Genomic DNA, 6,459 nt, shown 5'->3' with positions numbered 1-6,459 from the left:
AAACAAAGCTAAGGAAATGACACGTGAACATACTTTTGAGTTAAGCACTCAAAATCTAAACAGCACAACTTTAAGCTTCTTAATGTAATCTTGATAAGGCCCTTTTGTGACACTGCCGTTGCTGCACAAGGTACTATTACAGCTAATTTCTGTTCTCTAGGACTTCTGAGAGCACCACAGGCAATGTTTGCCACTGTGGCAAGCACTGAGGACTTCAGTTAATCCATAAGCCAGGCTTTAGGAAACAGCAGGAGCTTTAAGGACTACAGCTCAGTGCCTCCACAATAGCTCAGGCCCAGAAATACATTCTTTTCAAACTACACCAAAACAAATTCTTTCCTTTTTATTTTTCCCCAAATAAAATTATAACCTAAAAGGTGCCATCTCAGCAAGAAAAGACAGATTCTCAGCAGAAATAAGAACAGAATTGTGATTGTCCAGACACTGAAGAGCTGAGTGTAAAAGCAAAAGCATAGGAGGTGAGCAGAGAAGGAGCAAAGAAGGATTCCTGCAGTACATAGCTTTGATCTGGCTGGTGACCAGAGGAAATGCTCAGATAATTTGGCTGTGTCAAAGCAGGCAGAGGACAAAAAGCAGTGCCTCAGTTACTGCAAACATTGGCATTGCCACTTCACTCAGAAGAGTCCTCAAAACATCTTTTTTACATAAATCTAAATTATATTGCCCAGCCATCACCCTAGATTTACTTGAGATGCCCAACAAAACAGATCACAATCCACAAAAATTATAAAATATTTTTTAAGCAGAGCTGGTGAGTCTGAACATAGGATTAATTTCCTAGGACCAGGCAACATCAGTAGACTTCTGACATGGAACTGCCCAGTTGATCCTTAATCAGCTCAGTCTCACGGAAGCTTCAAGGAACACTTGAAAGGCTGAATCAGCTCTAGCATGTGAAGAAGTTCAAAGCACTGCCATGTTTTCTCCAGCTCCCCTCGAGCTGGGACAGCCACAGCAACAAGAAATACTTCCCCCAGACTAAGCACACCTGGATGTGGAAATAAGTAGCAGCAATCAGACACAGCCACAAGTGAATTCCCTTCCCTTCCTGTGCTGTGCTAACATCACTAGCAAAAAATTTTGGAAGGGATTAGAAGTGTATGCAAAATGTTTTGTACCTAATGGCATGTATCTCCTGCAGCAGTCTTCACAGGAGGAAACAAACATACAACCAAAATCTTCTTCATTGGTATCTCTGAGAAAGCATTTTCCAGTCTGAAAAGGGAAGATCATGTTGTCATTGCAAGTGAAACACATTTTCTGTTTTAATGCACTCCTAAGACAGTTCTCAGCACTGAACATAAAGGAACAGGCTGAATCCAGCATTGCTGGTGCTGTGAACTAAGAAAACATTTTGGGGATTTTCATTTCTACCAAGCAAAACCACTTAATTATGGTAGCAGAGGTAATGAAGAAAAGAAAGGCCATTATCAGAAGGCTGAAATTTACTCAACTGGAGTCCACACCTGCACTGGAAAAATTCCAAAGATCTGCAAATTGTGAAGGTTGTAAAGTCAATACTAGGAAAAAAGCACAGGTGTAGGAAAAAAAAAGAGACAAGCCTCACAGAAGTTACTCACTTAAATGAGAGGACAGCCCTGTTCCAGAAAGTTGACGAGCCAAACAAACCTGGTGATAGAGGGAAGAAGTACTCAAGGTAAGAGCTCCAGCCAGTGGCAGAAGAACGACCCTGGGGCTTTTAGTTCCCAAATCAGTGATGCTTCCATCAAATCATGTCCAGAGAAAAGGACTAGAGCAATGGTTTGCACACTGCCTTTTTGTATAATCAACTGGAAAAGGCCTTGTACATTATACAGGACTGAAATGTATGCACATACAGAAAGTATTGTCTGAGAGCTACACTGGCAGGCCCAGGGCACTCTGGGGTGCCCTGCTGCTTACTGGGGCTCACATGAGGGACGTCACCAAGAAACTGGAGGATTACACAGCAGTGGTGAGGGACTCTGGATCACATCTAGGGCTTTTTTATCAATCCTCCCAATCAGAGGGAAGGGGCTTGAAAGGGCCAGTCAAATCTAGCAAGCAACAAATGGATATGGGACAGATGCTACAGCAGCCAGCAGTTCAGCCATGGGACTTGCTTGGAGAAACCTGGCCTGCTAGGGGCTGATGAGGTCCCCATCTGTCAGAGAAGAGAAATAGCAAATTTGTTCATTGGCCTGCCCAGATGGTGAGGAGGATTTTAAGTTACAGTTGCTGAGGAAGCTGAACTTCCATCCATCCCACTCCTACAAGCGTGATGCCTGTGACAGTGGAAGATGCCCAGTGTGGAGATGGATCACGGGTCAGCAGGAGAGCACCTGAAGCCCAGCACAAAGGAATTTCAGCAGCTCCAGCCAGTAAGTCAGCCTCATCCAAGTCCCAGCTTAAATGCCTCTATGTTACACATTTAGTATGGGAGATAATAAACATGAAGGGTTAGAGATGTGTGCACACCTGCAGTAAAGCAGTAAAGCCTGAGTCACCTGCAGGACTGTGGTCTCACTGGCATTATGGAGAAAACTGGGATGCCTCCTATGATTGAAGTGTTGGAATAAAAGGTTATGGGCTCTTTAGGAAGGACAGGAAGAGGGGGAAAGGAGGGTGTGTAGTCCTCTGTGCCAATGAGCAGCTGAAGTGCATGGAATTCCACCTGGGGAGGGGATTAGGAACTGATTGAGATCTTGTGGGTCAGGACTAAAGGAGGGAAGGGACAGGTGACATTATAGTGAGGAGCTGCTAAAGGCCACCCACTCAGGAAGATTGAGCAGATGAATCCTCTACAGACAGATAGGTGCAGCCTCACCTTCACCAGCCCTGGTCCTCCTGGGGTACTCCAACCACCTGGACATCTGCTGGAGGTACAATGCAGAGGGCATAAGCAATCCACGAGGTTCCTGGATGCACTGAAGTTCCCTGTCCAAGTGACAGAGAAACTCACAAAGTGAAAAGCTTGCAAACAATCATGGTCACAAGTATACAACGTTTCAATAAGAACCAAAACAGCCCAACCAAAGCAACACGAGTAAACATGGATGGAAGGAATTCAGTAAGAGCTGTGTCCTGTCTGACAATGATTTCCCATACACATTGATGCACACATTGAATGTTTAGGTTTGGAAGAAATCTGCCTGCAGAGAGAGGAAGAAAACCAAAAAAGTAGTGACACTCAACAGGTTCAGAACTTCCTTCCTGACCACAAGCCAAGATAGATTTGGGAGCCAAGCAACAGAGACCAGAACCTCTCACACATAGTTTTATAACAGGATGAACTGATGCATCCTTAACATCTCAGAATGCTTAAAAATCTGGCCTTCAAATTAATACAGCAATGAAACTGCATACAAAAAATTAAAATTAAACACATGCAATACTTCAGGGAAACGAGGGTGCTGGAAGAGGTTAATACACATCCTTCAGTAGTCAGAGTGTTGTGACTCCTTAGCTGCAAAAGCAGATGGCAGATACCTGCCTCGTGTACAGTCAGCCAAAGTATGTTCAGTGTACCTGAAAAGACTCAAGTTCCTACACGATAAGCCAGGCACAGGTCAAGCCCAGCATGATTAATGAATAGAAAATCTGCACCTTTCCCCTGTTTATACATCAGTCTTCAAAGCCCTGTGCTTTCTACCACTTTGTTGGATCCGTTAAATAACCAAAATGAGACAATGCAAATGTGAAAAGCTAAATAGCACCATTCCAGGTAAAAAAAAATACACAGATTTGGTGGAAGCAGTAAAGCCTGAGTCACAAGTCCTCAACCACTACTGCTGCACCCTTATAAAGGAGTAAAACCAGCACCTTTCATTTTGTAGTAGGTGATGGAGATAGACCTCAAATCCCAGAAGTTTATTGGGAACTGGAAGAAACTGCATTCATGTCTGTGTATCCTGGAAAGGTTGGGAGCTCTGGCAGGGCCTTGTGGTGCCTCTGAAGTCCCTTCCAATGTGCTGCTTTTTTTGATTGTACTTTAAACAGTGCTTATTTAGACATTGGCTAACAATGGCAAGGGAAGGATCAGCTGGGCCTGCCTTGTTTTAGTACAGAGGAACACTATGGTCTCCCATGAAAATATTTGAGGGGCTTTCCCCTCAAATGTACTATTCCTTATTCCTACACTTCCAAATTATCTTGTCTCAAATGTGCCAGGCTCTTAAATTAAACCCTTTTAAGGAGATTATGGCGACAGGAACTACATTCAAACCCTTGCCCTCTTTCAGAAACCTAATCAAATGGATGAAACTTCCTTCCTTCTCATCTGTGATGGCAATAGCGGGGAATTCTACACTATTAGTTCAACATTTCAAAACCTTTTGGAACCTTTTCCTTTTCTTTTTTTTTTTTTTCCCCAAAGCAGACATTATCACAAAATCCTACTCTAAAACATCAATGCATTTTTCTACTATGTTTGAGGAGAGGTAACTTTTAATAAAAATGTGAATTACAAAAATAAAAATAAAAATCTCTGGGTTTTTCATATACTGAAGACTTCACATCAAGGGGGGAAAGATGAAAAATAACTCCTGCCAGAGCATGGAAACAATGTTAAGGCTTCCCTCCTTAACACCGGTGCATGTGAAAATAGACCCAAAGAGCAGAGCCTTCCTGACCAATTTGAACTGTATAAATGCCTTTATTTTCTATTATGGAAGCAAGTTTCTGTCCTCCCAGGTGTTTGGAGAATTTACATGGAGGATGTATTATTAAATGGTCTTATAAACAATATTCAACATTATTAGGGATTCATATAAGAAATAGTTCCAAGACTTAACATCCCACGGAGACTCCTCTACTTTGAAATTATCTATTATTTTTAGTTTCATATAATTAATGTTTCTTCATTTCAAGTCAGTTACTAATATGAAAGGTAATTTGTGAAATTAGGCAACCCATTAAAAGGACTGTTTTTTTCTTATTTCTCCCTGGATATCAATACAAAATTCACAGTCAAACGTTCTTTCCTTTGTACTTTGGTAAAAGACTCTATTCACCCTCATAGATTATTTTGGAAGAACTGTGTAGGAGCAGTTCAGTTCGATGCTACTTTTTTCTCTAAATATTCAGCTCTCCTAAACAAACTTTCAGAAATAAATAGACATTGAAAAAACCCTCAGTTAAGCACACAATAGAGGATCACTTAAATGTTACTTGAACAAAGACAATTACACCGAAAAATATATCTAATTCAGGGGTTTTCCATCACAGTGAAAAATAAGTATTTTCAATAAAACATTCCTTTTGTTACTTGCAGGTTTCATTGGTGTGGAGTGTCTGAGTGATAAGGAGAACACTGCAGAGCTCCAGAGAAACAAATCAATAGTCCCATCCCCGGCAGATATAGTTTCCATGTGCCTCAGGTAGGGATACTGAATTCTCCAAATTAGGACAGAGCTGCAATTTTCTGCAAGAGCTTCATGGGCTTAAAGCACCAGGGCTCTCCATAGTGTTTCTGAAGCAGAACACTCTTGTATAAAATGACAGCTGAAATAAAAATTTCAGCTTCTTCCCAGCCAGGATAAGTCTTTGCATAACGATTTCCATTTTTCTGCTTTATAGATGAAATTGTGAACAGTATCTTAGCACACTGGGAAAAAATGCATTTTTCAAGTAAAGCATTTGACCTTCAGTTACTCATTTTCTTTCAGTAATTTTTAGGTTTACAGAATATAAATACTCTTTAAACTCATATCAGCATATTGGGGGAGGATATAAAGACTGTATTCTGAACCCTGCCCTCTGTCTGTCCCTGGAGGGACTTTAATTCTTTGGCACCTAATATCACCAAAACCTGCTAGTTTTCTGTGTAGTCCTTATAAACTGACCAGACCAGGCACAAGAAACAGCACTTGCTGACACATAATGAATTCTTACACTTGGTAATTTACAAGCACATTCTTCACCAAAGATTTAAGCAGATTGATGGGTGACTCTATTGGTTGCAATAAAGTTTTTATAGGAATTTCAAGAAAATTCAGTAAATAAGTTTGCATCCAATATTCATCTCCTTTTTTCGTTTTGAAGTATTGCATATTGGATCAGCCCTGGCACTAATGGCAAAGCTACCTTTATAAAACCTGACAAGACACACAAATTATTCAGGAAAGTAGATTCCATTTTCAGGTATGACTTCAAATGACCTTTCAAGGTAAATTTAAGCACAATGTGAGTGAACAACTAATAAGATGGGGTTTTCAAGGATGCAAGGAGTTAAAATATTGGAAATTTTTCAAGCCTCCGATAAATGTTTAGACACCCCTGAAATGCTCAAAAACATCTGTTCAGAGTCCAGATTTCTCTACAGAAAACTGCTCTAAGTCCTTCAATGTTATTTTCTCAGACTATCAAGAAGACTCCCAGGAAAGTCTTTCCTATTCCTGCACCATGCTATGACTGACAACCTAGGCAACAGAATACAAAGAACTACTCTGAAATCCTGCA

The 6,459-nt window shown here is 40.9% G+C and overlaps 1 long non-coding RNA gene across 2 annotated transcripts; it reads right to left on the bottom strand.

Moving 5' to 3' along the window:
* Positions 1-614: 614 nt before the first annotated feature.
* On the bottom strand, positions 615-2,933 carry LOC117244280. 2 transcript variants are annotated; one of them, XR_004497041.1, is made up of 4 exons: positions 2,828-2,933; positions 1,602-1,650; positions 1,140-1,236; positions 615-1,009 (listed from the first exon to the last, which is right to left on the bottom strand). It is a non-coding gene; the product is annotated as an uncharacterized LOC117244280 (long non-coding RNA). The 2 variants fall into 2 exon arrangements; XR_004497040.1 differs by lacking the exon at positions 1,602-1,650.
* Between the last annotated feature and the right edge of the window lie 3,526 nt (positions 2,934-6,459).

This window comes from Parus major, chromosome 4 (genome assembly GCF_001522545.3).
Source record: "Parus major isolate Abel chromosome 4, Parus_major1.1, whole genome shotgun sequence".
NCBI classification, from domain to species: Eukaryota; Metazoa; Chordata; class Aves; order Passeriformes; family Paridae; genus Parus; species Parus major.
This window is presented reverse-complemented; position numbering and strand designations above follow the sequence as displayed.